This window comes from Nilaparvata lugens, chromosome 8 (genome assembly GCF_014356525.2).
Source record: "Nilaparvata lugens isolate BPH chromosome 8, ASM1435652v1, whole genome shotgun sequence".
Classification (NCBI taxonomy): Eukaryota; Metazoa; Arthropoda; class Insecta; order Hemiptera; family Delphacidae; genus Nilaparvata; species Nilaparvata lugens.
Window position 1 is genome coordinate 48788656 of NC_052511.1, and position 23181 is coordinate 48811836.

Here is a 23181-nt window from a genome sequence, read left to right on the forward strand (position 1 = left end):
GAGTAGTTAGCCGAGACTAGAATTTCATTCGAGAGCACTGCAAAAGCCATTCACGTCCAAGTTACTTACACTATTTTTGTCATAATAATCTAGAAAATAATAATTGAGAAACAGAAAAAATCACCTGCTTGTGCTGACATTATACATGCATTCTATAAGCATAACCTAGTTTACAAGTTTCGAATCAGGATTCTTGATTGTAGTTGACAAAACTTCCACCTCGAGCGTAAAAAGGCGGTTTTTGTACCAGTTTTGCTGTTCCTAATTCGGAACTAGGAAACATAATCAACTGTGAAGAAAACATATGCTTTTATTACAGTATAGTATGCTGTAATGAGAATCATATGTTTATTTGTTCTACAATCAGCTTTTTACCGGCTTGATTTCATGGATGTAAAACAGCTGAAATTGAATGACTATGACAAAAACGCTGATCTCTTTCAAGATATACTTGCGACAAGGTCAGCCCGAGTTGAAAGCAGAGAAAGGACGAGAGAAAATACTATGTTTACTTTCAGTTATTAATTGCATTCGTACTGCATGCAATTAATAGTGCAAAAAAAAACTTGAAACAACCTACCTCGGGCACAGGATCCTTCAACAGCACATACAACTTCTCGTGGGCGGTATCGCGGACTCCGCACCACCTGGCTTTGTCGTACTGCGCCCACAGTCGCCCCAGGCACACCGCCAGCCATTGGCGCAGGCCACAACAGGAGTCGCCCAGCTGTTCCAGGCAGATGCTCACCAGACTGCCTTGCAGGGCTGCTTCCTGGCCTTGACGGTAGTCGCTTACTACGCAGGCCATCACAAACGCGGCTAGGGTGCGGTGTTCGCTCTGAAAGCACGGCGAACAAAACTGTTATTATGGGGGAAAATAGGATTTATGTGTGACAAGCTCTATCTGTTAACACAGAAATCAAAAGGGGAGATTACTTGCTCAAAACGCAGGCGAACAAAACTGTTATTAGGTGTGACAAGCTCTATTAACATAGGAATCATTATTATATTTTTGTTGTGTGAAGCCACAAATTCTGAGCAGTGCTCAAGTGGCATACATGTCATTTTTAGAATGGTCGAGTCACATGAATGCTCAAAAACACTCCTCAATGGTATAAGGACAAGCCTCTACCAGTGTCCTAATTATCTTTGATACGAATAACTTATAGCTGCTACACAGCCTTATATCCTCAGGAATGCAATTAAAACACTGGAGTCCTGAATAATACGGTCCCTTTTCGAGAAGAAACAGTCTATGGATAGGGAACTGGAATAATCCTGATTTTACCTCGTGTTTCATAAGTATGACAAATTCGGTTAGCATTAAAAATATTTTTGTTTTTGATTACAAACGAAAAACAATCAAGGAAGTATATCGCTGGAACTGTAAGTAGTCGGAGTGCCTTGAATATGGTCTTACAGGAGAAAGATAGACCCACTCCCCCCAAAATCCGAAGTGCTTTTTTCTGCATTTTTAAGTTTGTGTTCAAATGAATTAATTCTTCCAGCCCCCCAAAACAAAATACTATATCTAATGAGTGAAAGAAAATACCCATGGTAAACCTTTAGTGCTATCTTGAGATTTGAATTCGACTTAACAGTCCTCAGAGCAAAGAGAGCATGGTAAAGCCTTTTCTGGAGTTTCTCTATGTGACCATCCCATTTCAAGTTGCCTGCAATTCAATCCCAGAAACTTGTCTTATCAGTAGCAGGACACTCCCATCCCACAATAGCTGGATCATTCTCATTACCTCTCATAGAGAACTTAATAAAATTTGTCTTGCTTGGATTAAGCTTCAAGGAATTATCATAAAACCATCCATTGAGCTACTGCATGGCAATCTTAGCCTTCTCCATGACATCTTGATAGTTGATTGAATCAAAAATTTGTTAGGCGAAACAAGCTCCATCTAAGAGCATTGGAATCAAAAGGGGTTAGGTGTGACAAGCTCTATCTGAAGAATTCTAAAAAATTTGCGTGATTATTAAAAAATTGAAGAAATAATGAGTGAGAATGGGGAAATACACACAGTAAATATCTAGCTTGACTTATGTTTTGTACTTTTTTAATAACATACCGGATTATTTTGTTAAAATAATAACATACCGGCATAGCTGGGTCTTGGAGAACAGAGAGGAAATACTTGTGACCATTATCACGCACGAGATCCGCTTGGCAAGTCTGAAATCAGAAACAAAATAAAAATTTAATTTAGAGTATTGAGTGAACCTGAAGCGAGCTTCAAGAATATAAAAATCACAAAAATATGGAATAGATTTAAAACACGATAAAAGTCATTAAGCACCCTTTTATTTTATAAAATAAACGCCCTATACCATGACATATAACCATTAATTATACAGTATCACCACAATCTGATACAGTATCAGCACACATGATACAGTATCATCTCAACTTGATACACAACACCGTAATTTGATACAAAACTTCCAAACTTTGTTTGATTTCCACAAACCATGGGATATCTTCTTATGCTTAATATAGCATAAATATATTTAAATTTAATTTACAATTTACATAAAATTTTGTCTATGCTAGCTTATAAGATGAATGTAATATCGGCCTGAGGAGAAAGGGAACATGTCAAAATTTTTCTTTTTTTTATGGTTGAAATGAGTTGTTTACTATGGGATACATCGATTGGAGTTGAAAGGGTACATGTCAGCATTCTCTTTATACGAGAGACAGATATCGTATTTTTTCTGTACTGGAGTGAAAGGGAACTAGTCAAATAGTCATGACACATGTTTCCTTTCAACGCCGAACGTTCGAAAATTAGTTGTTTGTCAGTTGTGATTTTTATGCTATTTTTAGGTTACCTTTGATTCACGCGTTGCTTTGAGGTTGGATTGCTTTCGGTTGAGGTGTTTATTGTAAAAGTTAAAGAGTGATAATTTATAATATCATCATGAGTAATGGAACTTAACAAAAAACTCAATTTTAAGGGGTGAATCTTATATAAGTGCATATACTGGATTAAAATTGTTGTCTTAAAAGAGTTTGTGCCCTAATGACAAAAAACAATCTTGAAATTATCAATACTTCTATCTGTATTACATTTTTTCTTTCCCCTAAAAAATTCTGATTTCTGACATCTTCCCTTTCTCTTCAGACCGATTTATTGATATGATTCATCACTCTATTGAGCACTCGAAATTAAGTGCAAATTCCAATTTATTGAACTGTGATAGATTGATGTATTCGGTTAACCGTATTCACCATAAACTATACTGTATTACCACAATATGATACAGAATCAGCACACAGTATCATCTCAACTTGATACACAACACCGTAATTTGATACAAACTTCCATACTTTGTTTGAATTCCACAAACCATGGGGGGATATCTTCTTATGCTATATTTTTTCTATGCTAGCTATAACATGCATGTAATATTGATATGATACATTACTCTATTGAGCACTCGAATTTAAGTACAAATTCCACTAAATTGAACTCTACAGATGGAATAGTAGTTTTTAAGATAGTAGCTCTCATCTAATTTCCATCTACAGTAGCCTCTCTCTTATCCGGACTCATCGGGACTGAGGCCAGTCCGGATAACGTTTTTCCGGTTAACCGACGTTCCCTAAAAGTCGTTAATTGGTACGCATATTTTGTAGTTTATAACCAATAATGACTTTTACGTAAAAGAATAAAACTAGACGCTTTATTATGATATCTGTGAAACCAAAACACATAATCCAGTCAGGAATCTCAGCTCAATCTTTCCCACGAGAAAAGTTGTAACAGCAAGTTTCCATTTCCTGCCAATCCAGTCGGTTGAACCGATGTGCTGATAATTATTTTCCGGTTAAAGAGATGTCACTTCCGTGGAGTGTAGTCCGGTTAACCGATGTCCGGTTAAAAGGTGTCCGTTAAGAGAGAGGCTACTGGTAGCTGTTAACCCTGTAGTCAATATTTGCAGTATCAGAAGTCTTCGGGGTGATTTTACAACATTTTATTTGGATTTTCGTTAATAACAATTTATTGAACTGTGATAGTGATGTATACTGTTATTACCGTATTCATCATATGATACAGTGCCACCACAATATGATACAGTATCAGCACACATGATACAGTAGCATCTCACCTTGATACATAAAACTTCCAAATTTGAATGATTTTCTCTATGCTGCTATAACATTCTTATATTGAGTGAACTATATATGCTATAATTTAATTGAACTGTGATAGTGATGTATAATGTTATTACCGTATTCACCATAAATGATACAGTTCCACCACAATATGATACAGTATCACCACACATGATACTGTAACATCTCAACTTGATACACAATACTATAATTTGACACAAAACTTCCAAATTTTAAATGATTTTCACTATGCTAGCTATAACATTCTTATATTAATTGAACTATACGTGCTATAATTTAATTGAACTGTGATAGTGATGTATACTGTTATTACCGTATTCACCATAAATGATACAGTTCCACCACAATATGATACAGTATCAGCATACATGATACAGTATCATCTCAACTTGATACACAACACCGTAATTTGGTACAAAACTTCCATACTTTGTTTGAATTCCACAAAGCATGGGATATCTTCTTATGCTATATTTTGTCTATGCTAGCTATAGCATGTAATATTTATATGATACATTACTCTATTGAACTCTACTGATGGAATATTAGTTTTTGGATAGTAGCTCTCATGGAATTTTCATCTATAATTATTATTTAACGAAAATCCCAAATAAATGCTGCAAATCACCCCGAAGACCTCTGCTACTGCAGACATTGACAACAGGGTTAACAGCTAAATGGAAATTCAATGAGAATTTTCATCTTGTTAACCTTGTTGTCAATATTTGCAGTAGCAGAAGTCTTCGATGTGATTTACAGCATTTTATTTGGATTTTCGTTTAATAATAATTTAATTGAACTGTGATAGTGATGTATACTGTTATTACCGTAGTCACCATAAATGATACATTGCCATCACAAAATGATACAGTATCACCATAATATGATACAATAGCACCAAAATATGATACAGTATCACCAGACCTGATACAGTATCATCTCATCTTGATGCACAAATATTTGCTGTGTTATTACCGTATCGACAGCCAGTATCTTGGCCCATATGAAGACCAGCAGAGGTCGTAGTTCCCGGGCTGAAGACTGAAGCAGCTTCAGGACGTAGGGGAAGATGCCAACGGACAGGCCAGGTTAACTGCCCAGCCGCCCAGGTCCAGAAAACGGCCCAGAAGCTCCAAGGCGCGCAGTCTGTGAACCTGTGACAGCAGGACCTGAAAACAAAGCAAAATCAAATAAAATGTATTTACTTTTTGTGTAGTTGAGAAGTTGATATTGTGGTGATTATTCATATTGAATGAAAAAGACTAAGAAATTGTCAAAAACCACAGATTAAATACCATACACTGGTTTAACCATAAACTGGTCATAGCCACCTCTAATACAAGGCCCCGGCCTACGATATTGCAACGTCGCAGTGTAGGCCTAAAATCTAAAGGTGCGTACAGACTGTCGCTCTGCTCCGCAACCGAACGTCACTCCAGCAGAGCGATTGATGATCGACCGGGGAGCAACAGTGGTTCGACCGGGGAACGCGAGAAGATCTAACATCTTCCGTGATGGGTGCGTGGGCGGAGCGACTGTGGTTCGATGGTGGTACGAGGGCGGTACGAGGGAGGAGCGTGCTCGGTGCTGGTTGGAAGCGCGAATATGTGTACGCAGCTTATTACATGATTGGATAAAAAGATCAGCTGGTATTTTCTTTAATCTTTTCCACCAATCATGTATTAGATTCTAGGCCTACACTGCGACGTTGCAATATCGTAGGCCGGGGCCTTGTATTAGAGGTGGCTATGAACTGGTTTATCAGAGATTGACAATAATGTAATAACCGAAACCGGTCTTTCTAAGTATCAATAAATCTGTGGTTTTTGACAATTTCCTAGTCTTTTTCATTCAAAATGTATTTACACAAAGAACTACAAGAAAGTAGGCTGTAGGATAAGATCATATGATAGGATAGTAATAGTAGATCATAGGCAAACGATAAGATGACATATTACATTTCAATACATTAGTTACCAGGACGTTAATAACAGTTTAGTCTTGAATGTATTAGAATAAATACGGTTGTTGATATGAAGAGTACTAGTAGTTCTGTGAACAGTTGACCTCACGCAGTATTCTCATCCACAAGTACCTGATTGAAACTATAGACCTTATGGAAATACAGCAATAGACTGGCTTCTCCACACATATGTGTAATCACTTGTCAGCTGATTTATGATGAATAATTCTAGTCTGATTTTTACTCTAATATTGACGTATGAAGAAGATATTGAATTGCATGCGTCATTGCATGCAATTTACTAGTAGTTCTGTGAACAGTAGACCTCACGCAGTATTCTCATCCACAAGTACCTGATTGAAACTATAGACCTTATGGGAATACAACAATAGACTGGCTTCTCCACACATCTGTGTAATCACTTGTCAGCTGATTTATGATGAATAATTATAGTCTGATTTTTACTCTAATATTGGCGTATGAAGGAGGCTCCTTTTTCCTTTTAAATTATCCTTATAATGCAAAATTTTCAAAAACCTTGTATATACGTCGACGCGCAATTAAAAAGGAACATACCTGTCAAATTTCATGAAAATCTATTACCGCGTTTCGGCGTAAATGCGCAACATTCAAACAATAAGAGAAATGCCAAACCGTCGACTTGAATCTTAGACCTCACTTCGCTTGGTCAAGACTAATATAAAGTCTTAAAGAGGGAGATGTTACAGATGATAGTTATTATTATCATATGATTTCAATACCAGGACGTTAATAACAGTTTAGTCTTGAATGTATTAAAATAAAGATGGTTGGTTGATATGAAGAGTATTATTTATTCAATATCAAACACTATCTTTTCTCCACTTAACATAGCATGAGATATGAACAACACCATTCAACTGTATATGTTTTGAGAAAGCAACTAAGGTTGATATCGCGTTGCTATCGCGTTGCAATCACTCACCTGCAACACTATAGGCAGCTGTTCGGGCGGACTCCTGTGCTGTGATCCCAGCTCCAACCACACTTGGAAGGCGGTCAACTGCTGCTCGAAGAAGGGCGAATGCCTGAACACCACTGGGGCGCGCCCTCTTCGGCCCCCCCTAGCAGCTGGGGCAACTGGGCCAGCGCCAATCCAGGGCCAACCCACGCCTGCCACATGGGGTGCTGGTGAGTGGGCGGAAGTGGGGGCCAGGAAACGGGTGCGCAGTCGTAGCTGCGCATGATGCGTTCAGCCAGCAGAAAGTTGCGGAACAAACTGGCAACAACAGATCTTGGCGGAACAGTTTTGGAAAGGTCTGGAATGAAATTGAAACAATGATTAAGGAACATTAGGTAATAAGAGATCCCGGATTCACTCATTCACTCGATCGCTCATTTCAAATTCAAATTGTTTACATCAGTTTAGAACAAAATACTATTCAATTCAAAAAGTTATTTATTTCATAAGTCGTACAAGCAATTACAGTGGTAGCCTACATCATAAATAAGAATACACTTTACAATAAAAATAAGACAATGTCAGCACCACAGAAATGACAGCGATATACAAATATATATATAAAGAAATATTTACTCTCGCAGAGGCATTACTGCCTGTGTGCGAGAATGAGTCTAAGGTAGGAATAGGCATATATAAATATTTCGCAGTACTGGCATACTCCACATCAACCAATCATCCCATCAGTTACTAGTAGTTCTGTGAACAGTAGACCTCGCGCAATTATAAACCACAGTCTCCTATAATTGACCGAACGAAGTGAGGTCTAAGATTCAAGTCGACGGTTTGGCATTTCTCTTAATGTTTAAATGTTTATATGTTGCGCATTTACGGCGAAACGCGGTAATAGATTTTCATGCAATTTGACAGGTATGTTCCTTTTTAAATTGCGCGTCGACGTATATACAAAGTTTTTGGAAATTTTGCATTTCAAGGATAATATAAAAGGAAAAAGGAGCCTCCTTCATACGCCAATATTAGAGTAAAAATCGGACTATAGAATTATTCATCATAAATCAGTTGTCTAGTGGACTATAATACTACCCGTTCAAAAACATCGAACATCTTGAAAATGTATCTTTCCATTAACGTTAGTAGACAGTTGACTATAATACTACCCGTTCAAAAACATCGAACATCTTGAAAATTGTATCTTTCCATCAACGTTGTAGACAGTTGCAGCCAGACCTGATAACAGCGCTCACACTCACATTTCGGGACGACACGACACGGTACGATATAGGACAGAAAGCTCTATGTTTATTTAGGATTTTTTCTAGACATTTTCAATTGATAAATTATTTATTAATTTTTGAGAAAACATAACAACAGGTCAATGTAACTCACTGAGCGCGAGGTCTACTGTTCACAGAACTACTAGTAATATTGTTCATCAGAGTAAACTCTGTACTGTCCTGTCGCGTCGGCGAGAAATCGGTGTATAAACTGTAATGCTGCTATCATCAAAAGCTTACTGAGTTGAAAGCAGAGAAAGTCGGGAGAAAATACTATGCTACTTCAAGTTATCAATAGCATGCAGTGAGGCAATTAATAGTCCACACAACATCTGTGTTTTCAATTAGTTACATTGAGATATTGAATTGCATGCAATTTATAATCCACTCGACAGCTGATTTATGATGAATAATTCTATAGTCTGATTTTTACTCTAACATTGGCGTAGGAGGCTCCATTATTAACAAATTGGAATAGTTTTGAAAAAGTAATTTTGTAAAAACACAACTATTGAATCCACTAAAGCTGCGTTTACACCAAAGTTATTAACAAAATGCTAATAATTTAATCCTTATAGATTCTATTAGATTGAACGGAACTTGACAAACACATATGTTCATCATGTGTATGATAAGTTATGTTCAATCTAATAGAATCTATAAGGATTAAGTTATTGACCGAACGAAGTGAGGTCTAAGATTCTAGTCGACGGTTTGGCATTTCTCTTAATGTTTAAATGTTTATATGTTGCGCATTTACGGCGAAACGCGGTACTAGATTTTCATGAAATTTGACAGGTATGTTCCTTTTTAAATTGCGCGTCGACGTATATACAAGGTTTTTGGAAATTTTGCATTTCAAGGATAATATAAAAGGAAAAAGGAGCCTCCTTCATACGCCAATATTAGAGTAAAAATCAGACTATAGAATTATTCATCATAAATCAGCTGACAAGTGATTATACAGATATGTGAAGAAGCCAGTCTATTGCTGTATTTCCATAAGGTCTATAGTTTCAATCAGGTACTTGTGGATGAGAATACTGCGTGAGGTCTACTGTTCACAGAACTACTGATTGACATTTTGAACTTTGGTGTAAACGCAGCATGATGCTGCAACATAATTTTTACAGTGCATTTCAAATCTATTGAATCGTTTCTAACCAGTAACTAAAATTGATTTGATCTGTTTCTAATCAGTAACTAAAATTGAATCATTGTATCAGAACAATAATTGTGACTGCATAAATAAATGTAATAACAGTGGGAAATTTTATGGATTTAAATAGTCCTAGTTCAAAGCTCCGGTATCGAAACACGAGCTTCCTGTATCGAAACACATATTGCAACACATTGTTACCAGTGTATCAATTTCTCTATGAGCTGCCTTTATACAAACACGTCCTATTATTCATTACCTCTGGGTAACGTGTTCCATGCTATTGTGTCAGTGATTGCTGTGAATATCCAATTCAGTTCTCCAAGCATTGTTCTTCTGTCATTCAGCTGCCCAGGAATTCTGTAAAACAATAAGATATTTTTGTACAAAAAATCATCAATTAGAAACCAAAACATTTTAATAAAATCTAGAAATTATATGAAGTTTTAATTATTAGGCCTAATGTCATTATTTGGATATATGTTGGAGTTAGGGCTGTTTCCTTTCGTTTTATTATTATTGACATAACATCTCAGGGTCATATAATAATATAATAATAATAATATTAATAATATCGAGTGACCTGGCTGGCTCAGGTCTGGTGTCAGAGTTTTCAGGTCGCAACTGATCAATTTCAGGGCCTCTGACATGACCTAACGACTGCTTTTTAGGCAGCCGGGACCGACGACTTAACGTGTCCATCCGAAACACGGGAGTGGCCCGAGATAAATATCTTGCCCGGGCCGGGATTTGAATCCGGGCCTCTGAATCATGAAGCCAGCATCTGATCCACTCGACTACGGCCACTCCATTAGGGTCATTATGCTAACACCACGTTTAAGGCCGTTTACAGAGCTCGACCGACAGTCAGTGCGTACGTCAGTCGCGCTTGTCTTTTCCATAGATATTCCATGTATCCTAAAGCTGCGTACACATATTCGCGCTTCCAACCAGCACCGAGCACGCTCCTCCCTCGTACCGCCCTCGTACCACCATCGAACCACAGTCGCACCGCCCACGCACCCATCATGAACGTTATGGAAGATGTTAGATCTTCTCGCGTTCCCCGGTCGAACGACTCATCAATCGCTCTGCTGGAGTGACGTTCGGTTGCGGAGCAGAGCGAAAGTCTGTACGCACCTTTACAGAGCAGGACTGACGGCACGCATGCGCACGGTCAGGACCATGCGTTTTACACTGCGTACGAAGACCATCGGTCGAGCTCGTGCGCATCCGTTCCATCGGTCGACTAACGCGCTATTGAAATAAATAGAAGCTTTCAGAGCTGTACTGATCAGTAGCCCGATCGCAACATAACCAATGTGCTGATACCTCTGACCGACAATCAGCTGATATTGAATTGAATAGCATAATGGATGAATTCAATTAATAGTGTCATATTTAAATTCAGAGTTTTTCTATACATTTCTTCAATCATTTCTAAATTTTTTATTGAAAAAAATATATATTATTACATTATTTATTTTATCCGTAACTTAAAGTTACTGCAAGTATTCCCAATGGTGATACAAGCTCGTAATAACTCATCAAAATTTCTGATTGACATTCTGAGGTAGTTGAAAAATGTATCTTCATTCCCATGCAATGATGTATATAATGGTACTAAATTCCCTTTGAAATGCTCCTTGGGCGACCATCGGGTGAACTTGATATCTACGTCTTTCGTTTACAAAGATAATAAGCTGCAATTAAACAATCTGTAAAGGCGTCCATTTTGTGAGTCAGAAAAACTGATGTATGGATGTACATTTTATATTATTATGTCCAATATTATTTAACCCATTATGAAAAAATGGATTATTTGAACAATTTAATACAAAATTATAAAATACTGTTTACTCACTTGTCAATCAAATCCAGTGTCACTTTTGGTACGAGTTTGGCCGTGTTCTGCATCACAAACCTACAAATTTAGAGTACATTTTAGACATTTTTTTTACTTTACATTCACTAATAATCTTGAAAGATGAAATATAAAAGAGCATACAATTTTTTGGCCCAGTCATGATTATCATCAAATTATATCTCTGAATTATTTACCTAACAGGCCTTGCTATGACCTACGATACAGCCAGATATACCTGAGATAAAATATTTTGTTGAATAATTATATTTCAATATTGTTGAAAAACGATCTGACAACGTTCGAGATAAAAAGGATAGAGCTATCTGGTTTGTTGAATGATAGTGTGCCGGGCACTGTCTTTAAATTCAGGCCTTTTCCCAAGTTATAATAGTAAATTTAATACGCAATAGACTAGAGCCATTATTGTAAGTGAGTTAGCGAAATAAATTATTTTCTCTCTCTATTATGAACGGCCATGACTTCGAGTTTCCCATGATAGATATTTAAAAATTGTGGCTCCGAGTCGTCGAGGAATGTAGATTATGGAATTATCTCTAAAACTTAGCCTTCTTGTCGCGACATAAAATGCGATAAGTTGGAAAACAGCAAGCATTGAAATTATAACAAACTACCGATTTTGCAGTTACTATTTGGTCCAAAGGCTGTAGAAGCCACGCGACGATTGGTCAAATTGATTCCATTCGCCCAATAGGAGACCTGTTTCTAAATACAGTAGTGGGGATTCCCCAGTCGAGAGACCAGATTACGTTTCGGAGGACACTTTGCTAGGAGCACTACGAGAGTAAAGATGTAGTCACTATGTTTCCCCCTTTTTGGGCAGGTTTATAAGTTTATTTCAGTAGTTAATGTAGGAGCTAGTTTTATTTTTTATTAATGTTTAAATTTACTAGTAGTGCCATGTCCTGAAAGGTTTAATTGTGTTTCTTCATCATGTACGAATAATTGTTTCTTCAAATAACCGCTAAGGTACGTAAAATAAGGTTAAAATATAATTTAGGGAATTTAATTGATTGAAACTTCCATAAGAGTATTGAATTAATTAAGCCTGTTATTTTTCAAGTTAATAATATTGATTGAGAATAATCCTTTTGATTTTATTAGTGATGGAAGATACTTATAATTTTTTTCTACAGAAGTATAGAAAGTTTTCAGTTACGTTACATTTGAGTTATTGTTTCTGGAGATATATTATCGTAGAGTATTGCTGAAAGTCAGGAAGATAGCCTTTAAATTGGAATGAAACTTTTAAGAATTGTTCATATTGAGTTTATGACATTTTTTAATTTATATTTTTCAGACTCTGTTTTCTTATGTCATTAAGGCTTTTGAATGATTTAGTAAATTTTTTATGATAGAAATCTTAATAGATGAAGAAGAAAGTTTTTCTTCTCCAGGAAATTAATATTAATGAATGTTCAAATTTTAATACAATTTAAATTATTTTCTATGTGTCTACTAATTTTATTTAATTAAAGGTGAATCTTATAAGGCAAACATTATCTTTCCTTAAAGTGAAATTTTCAATATTTTTTTCTTTTATTGTGTTATAAAGTGTCTTGTTTTATTAGGTGATAAATTCATAATTTCAGTTGATACTAGTTTTTGGACTTGTATTTGTAGGTAAATCAAATCATAAACTCTGGAATGTTCATTTTTAATTAAGGTTCTGAGCAGTTTTGGGCGAATGCCCGTTATTTACACTTGGATTGCGTCCTAAAGTTCATAAATAATAAATAAAATAAATGTTGGCTAGCGCACAAGTTTCCAACAATACTAGCCGAGCTACTATATGAAAAATTATATTTGATTTTGCAAACCAAACGAAAAATATCATAAAAGTTAACATCATAATTAATGAAGTATTCATTTTTCTAAAAGCATTATATTAATTTATTACGAGTGTTTTCATAAAGTTGCATTGTAGATTAATGACACTCTGGCAAGTAAATTTGTTTTAAATCTGTTAAATTTTGAGAAGGAAATCAGAACGTCAAGATAAAATCTAAATTAAATAACAGAATAAACTCCTGTTTTAGCTTTTGATGAATTGTAGGAAGAGTTAGAAATTAATGCTGTAATACATTTATTTACAGCGGTTCATGTGTGTCCCCAAACCAACTTCTTGTACTACCACCCCTTTGGTTCCGCAACTTTATGTAAAACCGCTTCAAGACACCCGTTCAGACGACAGGTCTAGGGACGTAAGAGGACGTCGCCGTCAAGCCAAATTCAACCGGTAAAAGCTCACCGCCAAAAACAAGGTACTGTAACCCCGACGATAAAGCAACGTACAAACCAACGAAAGTGCAGTGTAGTGAAACAAAGGTTCATTCGAGAATGTCAATAAAAAGTGGGGATTCAAAATTATTATGAAATGGGTTATATGGGTTACTATCGACGAAATTTGGGTTCAACGGGTTTTTTCTTTCTTGAGTAATTTCATGTTGAAATTGATTGGTTATTTTATGACTGATCTTGTTTGGTTTTGTGACGTATTGCTATCTAAACGGGGATAGTAATGCGCCCCCGAATCAGATGAAGAATGTCAACAAAGTAACATGATATTGTTGTTTCTGTTGTTCGATTTTAGTTGCCAATGTTTATTGAAACTGTTTGTATTTTTCAATTATTTCAAATTGTAGTGATTTTCTATAGTATAAACCTATTAAATCAGGCATGGCAAGATTAATTGAAGTTTTCTTGACTCTAGCCCGTTCACCTGCATGAATTAGGTATAGACTCAGGTATTTTCTAGATGTGTCGGCCTATTTCTAAATTCTAAATTTTATTCAAAATTATCTTCTTAGGCACACAACTGCGCCGACTCTGCTGTCTAGAGATATTTAAATCTCTGGAATTCAAATTTTCTAAAAAATTAAATTTTTCATAACTTACTCTAATAATACTAGATCAATTTTTCTGAGTCTATACTTAATAATTCATTCTGTGAACGTGTTAACTGTCAATATTTTGGGTTTGGAGTTGAATGAATAATTTATTGTTGCTACTCCAATTTTTCTGAAGTTTAAATAATTGTAGATGAAACAGGAAAGTTATTCAGTTATGTTAAACCATTAAAATGATAATCTTTTGAAGTGCTTAAAGATAAAGTCAAGTATCATTGATGCTTAAGTTGAAAGTATTCTGAAACTTCATATTGAAATTGATCATTGATATTGAAAGGTTTAACGTTAGAATAAAAATGAGTAGAAGAAACTAGGACATGTGAGAAAAAACTGATTCTAAGTGCTGAATAAATTTTTTGTATTCTGTAATTCCGTGAATGATGATAGAAATTATTGTAATGTCAACGTACGTATTCTGGTCTCACGCATCGGGTACTTGAGTATCATCATAGTATAGTAGAAGGGAAAGTGAATATTGAGAGATTTTAGTTTAAAACCTGAATAATAATTTATTAGTTGGAGAAATTAGAAAACGTGAAACTGATTCCAAATTAATGCTAAATTTGTGATAAGGTTAATCTTTTGTAAGTTTGTGCGAAGGGATTGAAATCGTAACACTATGGCTTCCAGCCCGCGTTCCCCGGCCATCAGCCGGTTAAGGTTAATTTTTGGGATGTCAAAGAGGACATAGAAAAAATTTCGATCTTGGTCTTTTGTATTCGCGTAGTATCAATCCAAACTATCTGCTAAAATTGATGAGTGGTTACCTCAACTGAAAACTGGTTCCGATGCTGAAAAGAAAGAATCGTTCAATCGAATAGTGAACCAATTCTTACACGTATTGAATAGAATTATTCACCTGTCTCATTATGCTCAGGAGAGGTCTGATTCCGAACTGATTAACGAAATCCAGAAACGCCTTGCAACCCTGGAGGCGGCTTACCCCGTTATGTTGCAAGTACAAAAGGAGGTCAAAAGTCGCGCCCCGTCCCCAGCTCCGGTAGTATTCACCACCCCTGTCTTAAGTCCATCGCTTTTTGATTTCCCGGGGACAAGTGGTGTAGATAAAGTAGATGTAGGAAAAGTAGAGGTCCCCGCCCCACCACCAGTTTCTAATGAACACGGCGACACAGAGCACATTCCACCTGCATTGGTTATCGCACCGAAAGAAACTCAAACTTTTGATTCATGCTTGGGACTGAACCCTAACAGTATACGCATTGAATGCCCCCGTCAATTTGTTCCGATTAGGCAATCAGTCAGTAATATCACGTCTACTAGGGCGCTACCTCAAAGTGTACCTCAATCAGGTTATACACCGGTGTTCAATACGATTTATAATCGTCTCCCTAACCCGATCGAACATTTATTGCGTGATTTGCCACACACTGATGGTTTAGTCGTGGACAAATTGTTGAAATTCATCGCTCTGTCATTAAAAATTTCAACTCAGTTCGATTTGCCGGATGTACAATTGTTCCAGATCCTTCAACCTTTCTCTCTAGGACCTCTAGCCGATCGCATAAATTTTGCTATTAATTCTAATTATACATTTGATCAGTTTCATGCTGAGGTTCTAAAATATTTTGTGCCGCAAAGATTATTGGCCGTCATTGAAAGGGAGGAATTCTACCGACTCCAGAGAACAGGCGAACCGTTGTCCGCCTACATAGTATCAATTAAAGAGGCCGCGAAATTATTACGTTTAAATTTAATCGAATGTGAAATTGTGAATACCATTTGTTCGGGACTTAATCCTGCCGAAAGATCCAGACTTATCTTCCATAGTCGTCCTCAGACATATAAAGAATTGATTGATATGAGCGTACAAGCTCAAAACTTGAGTTTCGCCGATGAAGAAAGAAACCGAGTTGAACGGCCTAGGAACGATAATTATAGGTCAGGTCCTAACCCGCCTAGTAGGAGTAATGAACAACTTGAACAAAGGTGTTTCTATTGTAAGAAAGTTGGTCATATTGCTCGATTCTGTCATTCTAATCCCAACAACTCACGTTTTCGAAATAACAATAATGCCCAAGGTCAAACACAAGTTTCCTTTACTAAGCGTGACAATGAGGTGAAATGTTATACTTGTAATAAGATCGGTCATTATTCGCGCGATTGTAGAAACCGGAAAATATGACTAGGACAAACAAAAGAAAAACGTACCGCTTCCATGATAGTTAACCAGTCTGACAAAAATTCCACCTATTCGCCTCAGTGTTATATCCAACGGGCTAGACGACATGGTGTTAAGAAAAGCACTAAGAAAAGGGTTAGTAGGTCAAGAAAAAAAAGACACCCTTCCCACGGAAAGATTAGAGGTTTGTGCAATAATGTAATTCCTTTTATTTCCTGTTATTTAGGGTCTCCTAAAATACGGTCTGTTGCTTTAATTGATTCTGGAGCCATACGCTCGATTATTTCAAGAAAGGTTTATGATAACCTAGTGTCGAAAATTCCAAATCTCATTACTCAGAAAGAAAACATTAGTTGTACAACTGCCAACAACACGCAGCTATTGCTTCATGAGTCGGTAATACTAAAAATCAAGGTAGAAAATTTCAGCTGGTATTTCAAATTCTTCATTACCAATGATGTACCTTTTCCAATGATTTTAGGTTGTGATTTCATAAGTTATTCCAAATTAATACTTGACTTGTTTAATAGAAGATATTTCTTTGGTTTCAAACCCAATTACAAATTCAAATTCGAAGAAGATTGGAAAGCAAAGTGCTCTGAACCTGTAAACTCTATCGCCGTGACAGAAGTTGCTGATAACTTATCGCATCTTGAACAATCCCAGTTGGAAGGAGTTCTTAATGAATTTAAAGATGTGTTATCCAAAAAATTAGGCAAAACTAATCTTACAGAATACAAGATTCGGTTAACTTCCACCGAACCCGTAAGAAGACCCCCATATCAATTAAATCCAATAAAGATGGAAATTGTTGAAGAAAAAATTAAGAAGATGTTAGCTGAGGGTGTTATTGAGCCAGGGATCTCAAATTATTCATCCCCCTGTTTCCTAGTAAGTAAATCCAGTAAAGACAATTTGAATAGTGATTCATGGCGACTTGTCGTTGATTATCGTTTCTTAAACAAAAAGGTGTCGTTAGATTCAGTCCCATTACCAAACATCGAAAATTGCTTCCACTTTTTCAATGGTGCTAAATACTTCTCAGTACTGGATTTGAATCAAGCGTATTATCAAATCCCCCTTGCTAAAGAAAGTAGACACTTAACTACGTTTTGTACTATGCGAAATACTTATCAATTCAAGCGTATTCCGTTCGGGCTGGCTACCGGTGCACAAGCACTTTCTTCGGTATTAGACCGACTGTTTGGAGATGTGAAATATAAGTTTGTTTTTCATTATTTGGACGATATAGTTATCTACTCTAAAGATTTTGATTCACACCTGGCACATATTGAGGCCGTACTGCTCCGCTTACGTGAAGCTGGTTTCACCGTCAATCCGGAAAAGGCTCTATTTGCAAAAAAACAGATTTCGTTTTTGGGTCACCTGATCAACCAAGATGGTATTTCTATTGATCCTTCTCGCACCAAGAATATTCGTGAATTTCCTACTCCCAAAAATCAAAAAGCTATCGCTCGTTTCATCGGGATGGTGGGCTACTTTCATAAATTTATCCCTAGATACGCTGAGATCGCCGCACCGCTCAATGATCTTCGAAAAAAAAATTGTAAATTTATTTGGGATGAAACTCATGAGCAAGCCTTTCAAGGGTTGAAAAAGGCCATATCTTGTCCTCCTATTTTGAAGACGGCCGATTTCTCTAAGCAATTTGTTCTCCAAACGGATGCCTCTTCAACGGCCATATCTGCTGTACTTTCTCAGGAATTTGACGGTATTTTTCACCCTATTGCTTATGCCTCAAAGAAACTGAGTCAACAGGAGTGCAAATATTCAACCTACGAGCTTGAATGTCTAGCGGCGATTTACGGGATGGAAAAATTTAGATTGTACCTTCAACATTCCAAATTTAAATTATTGACTGATAATTCTGCTCTAACTTGGATGCTCAATAACCCCAAAAATACGGGAAGAATTGGCAGATGGATTTTGAAATTGTTAACCTACCAATTCGAAGTCACCCACATACCCGGGCGATTAAATGTAGTGGCCGATTGCCTTTCAAGAATGTATCAGGATGAAATTAGTACCGAAGAAACTCCAGAAAGTTCAAAATTTGAAATCGAACCTCTGTTTAGTATGGTGAATTCGTTGAAGTTGTCTGATTTCCCTCTAGTCTTCACCGATATTAGAGTTCATCAAGACAATGACCCCTTTTGTAAAGATATTCTCGAAAAGATTGATAGGAATGAAGAACAATTCCCGTACAGTTTACGGAAAGGTGTTCTAGTTACTGAAGTTAGGACTAGCGATCAGCTGAAGATAGTAGTTCCTAGAATTCTCATCCCCCTTGTATTCAAGTATTATCATGAGACCTCCATTGGTGGACACTTGGGCCTTGCAAAGACCACACATAAGATTCTAGAACATTTTTATTGGCCCGGACTTAGAAAGGATATTGCCCAACTTGTAAAGTCATGTGATATTTGTGGACGTAGCAAACCTTCCACTAAACAAAATTATGGTTTTCTTGCTTCTAGAGTTGACAATGAACCATTAGCTCGTTTCTATTGTGATTTAGTAGGCCCGTTAGTCAAAACTACTGAGGGATATACTCAGATTCTATCTTGCGTTGATTCGTTTACTAAGTTTTGTTGGTTAATACCACTTAGAAAAGGAAATACTGCAGCCGTAATTAGAGCACTGAAATCAATCTTTGTTAATTTTTCTGTGCCTAGAAGACTGGTGACAGATAATGCGACCATCTTCACTTCGACGTTGTTTAGAAATTTTTGTTTCCAATTAGGAATCCAACATATCACAACGCCCCCTTATTACCCCTGCCCCAATGTAGCTGAACGCGTGAACCGAAACTTGAAAAGCGCTCTGATTGCTTTTCACGCAGAATCGCAAACCAGATGGCATGACTGCCTAAGCTGGCTGCCATTGGCCTTCAACCTGGCTTCACATGATAGCACAGGGTGTACCCCTTTTTCACTTATGTTTAGGTATAGTCCCAATCACCCATTGCTTAATGCATGGAAGTTGGATGAGATTTTCCCCGAACGACTAAATTCGGGAACAGTTCAGATTTGGAGGAAGGCTCGAAATAATCTACTTCGAGCACATACGAGAGTGAAGGAGAGATATGATCGGCGTCGTGTCGATGTACCTTTCAAAACGGGTGATTTGGTATTATTACAAGCACATGTACAATCCAGCGCCGTTAATAAGATTTCTAGCAAACTCAGTTACAGGTGGAAGGGACCGTTCGTTATTAAGGACTGGTTTTCTCCGGTTACCGTATCGTTACACGACCCCGCCACCCAAAATTTTGTACAAAAAGCTCATGTCTCTCAAATAAAAATGTTCAACGGTTGAAACCACCATAAACAGCAATTTGAAAGATGACTACTTGAGTTATGTTGAAAAAAGGATACAGATCAGTCTATTGAAGGCAAGATTTTTTGTCGTGAGTTATAATTGGATAGGTTTTTGTGAGTATGGCGCCACTCTATAGCCTTGTCTCTATACACTCAACGAGATGATTCCTAATGAATGAGAAGGAGAAAAGAGAAAAACGAGTTATGATAAAAGGATATTTACCGTATTTGTTAGAAGGATTCATTACGGGTTCATGAAGGGTTTAGTCAAAGATTTTGTTACGTGACAATATAATGTATATAGAAGAAATTCCGGAATGTAAATAACTTGCGCAACTAGATTAGTCATTAAATTATGTTATTAACTTCGTAATATTAAATATATTTAGGTAGGTGAATTAGGTTTAATTTTATTTCATGATCGGCTGCATACTCGTGGTAAATGATTGTACAGTTTTCCACGGTAGTAGATAATTGATTGTTTGGTAAATCGGGTGATGATCAATTTTTGAAGTCATCAACAGTCATAATACTATGTATGTAAATGATGTCTCTAATAATAATAATAATAATAAGTTATTTAGCATAAGACGATTTATCATAATATTCTATACTATACCCATTTTCAATAGCTTAATACTCATCCATTCATAGTTAAGAATTATACATTCACATAGTTAGGAGTTAGTACATATAGATAATATATATTCCAATTCATAAAATAATAAGAATAATGTCTAAGGCCTCATATTTTATATTCTATTCGCTTTATATTTCATATTATTTTGTTGATATCCCTATTCTTTATTAGTTTACCTTCCGTGATTAATACAATTATAATCTTATCATAGGTTTATTCAGTTCAACTGATTCCGTTTTAGTTCACTTAATATAATTCAGTGATAGAGATTTCCTGCTGGAATACAATAATGGATAGAAAAGTTTCATAGCTACGGAATGTACATCAAGCGTGTGTCATTGCTCTCCGATGACTCGCTAGCGTTGCAGTTTCAACCATTATTATCTTTGAATCGTAGTCTATGTAGAATAGTATTGCCTACTGAATTGCTTTATATTGTTAAAAATATATTGCACTCTCAACTCTATAGTAATGATAGTTAGATTTCAATACATTCAGCTGAGTGAAAAAGTTTCATCCTTTACTATTATGATCAAACGTACTTCATATTTTACAACAGCAGAGTAACATAGAACCAATTAAAACTATGATGTCTTTTAAACGTTTTCCCTTGTTAGAGTTTGCCAAGAAAATAACCAGGGACTCAATAAAGTGATTGAAGTATTCAAGATTATTATACTCGGTCCGTCTTTAGTACCTACTTAAAAGGTGGACACGTCCATATTGTTTTGTCCTGACTCTTGCCACAGTTTTAAAGACTCTTGCCACAAATCTCAATTAGTTATACATTTTGCTGAATTTCGGAATGATTAAAGAGATTTCTTTTGAAGAGGGCCCGCTTCAAATTGGATCCTACTATCAATCCAGAAATTCGACTCTCCAAATCATACAGAATGCCTCTATGGTAACATATCCTGATTAGATTTCTTTTTGCGTGTTTCACACCGGAAGGAAGGGGAGTGTGCCGGGCACTGTCTTTAATTCAGGCCTTTTCCCAAGTTATAATAGTAAATTTAATACGCAATAGACTAGAGCCATTATTGTAAGTGAGTTAGCGAAATAAATTATTTTCTCTCTCTATTATGAACGGCCATGACTTCGAGTTTCCCATGATAGATATTTAAAAATTGTGGCTCCGAGTCGTCGAGGAATGTAGATTATGGAATTATCTCTAAAACTTAGCCTTCTTGTCGCGACATAAAATGCGATAAGTTGGAAAACAGCAAGCATTGAAATTATAACAAACTACCGATTTTGCAGTTACTATTTGGTCCAAAGGCTGTAGAAGCCACGCGACGATTGGTCAAATTGATTCCATTCGCCCAATAGGAGACCTGTTTCTAAATACAGTAGTGGGGATTCCCCAGTCGAGAGACCAGATTACGTTCGGAGGACACTTTGCTAGGAGCACTACGAGAGTAAAGATGTAGTCACTATGTTTCCCCCTTTTTGGGCAGGTTTATAAGTTTATTTCAGTAGTTAATGTAGGAGCTAGTTTTATTTTTATTAATGTTTAAATTTACTAGTAGTGCCATGTCCTGAAAGGTTTAATTGTGTTTCTTCATCATGTACGAATAATTGTTTCTTCAAATAACCGCTAAGGTACGTAAAATAAGGTTAAAATATAATTTAATTGATTGAAACTTCCATAAGAGTATTGAATTAATTAAGCCTGTTATTTTTCAAGTTAATAATATTGATTGAGAATAATCCTTTTGATTTTATTAGTGATGGAAGATACTTATAAATTTTTTTCTACAGAAGTATAGAAAGTTTTCAGTTACGTTACATTTGAGTTATTGTTTCTGGAGATATATTATCGTAGAGTATTGCTGAAAGTCAGGAAGATAGCCTTTAAATTGGAATGAAACTTTTAAGAATTGTTCATATTGAGTTTATGACATTTTTTAATTTATATTTTTCAGACTCTGTTTTCTTATGTCATTAAGGCTTTTGAATGATTTAGTAAATTTTTTATGATAGAAATCTTAATAGATGAAGAAGAAAGTTTTTCTTCTCCAGGAAATTAATATTAATGAATGTTCAAATTTTAATACAATTTAAATTATTTTCTATGTGTCTACTAATTTTATTTAATTAAAGGTGAATCTTATAAGGCAAACATTATCTTTCCTTAAAGTGAAATTTTCAATATTTTTTTCTTTTATTGTGTTATAAAGTGTCTTGTTTTATTAGGTGATAAATTCATAATTTCAGTTGATACTAGTTTTTGGACTTGTATTTGTAGGTAAATCAAATCATAAACTCTGGAATGTTCATTTTTAATTAAGGTTCTGAGCAGTTTTGGGCGAATGCCCGTTATTTACACTTGGATTGCGTCCTAAAGTTCATAAATAATAAATAAAATAAATGTTGGCTAGCGCACAAGTTTCCAACAATACTAGCCGAGCTACTATATGAAAAATTATATTTGATTTCGCAAACCAAACGAAAAATATCATATAAGTTAACATCATAATTAATGAAGTATTCATTTTTCTAAAAGCATTATATTAATTTATTACGAGTGTTTTCATAAAGTTGCATTGTAGATTAATGACACTCTGGCAAGTAAATTTGTTTTAAATCTGTTAAATTTTGAGAATGAAATCAGAACGTCAAGATAAAATCTAAATTAAATAACAGAATAAACTCCTGTTTTAGCTTTTGATGAATTGTAGGAAGAGTTAGAAATTAATGCTGTAATACATTTATTTACAGCGGTTCATGTGTGTCCCCAAACCAACTTCTTGTACTAC

The 23181-nt window shown here is 35.9% G+C and overlaps 1 pseudogene; it reads right to left on the reverse strand.

The window, feature by feature from the left end:
- Nucleotides 1-23181, reverse strand: part of LOC120352865 — a 53548-nt pseudogene that overhangs the window by 5164 nt on the left and 25203 nt on the right.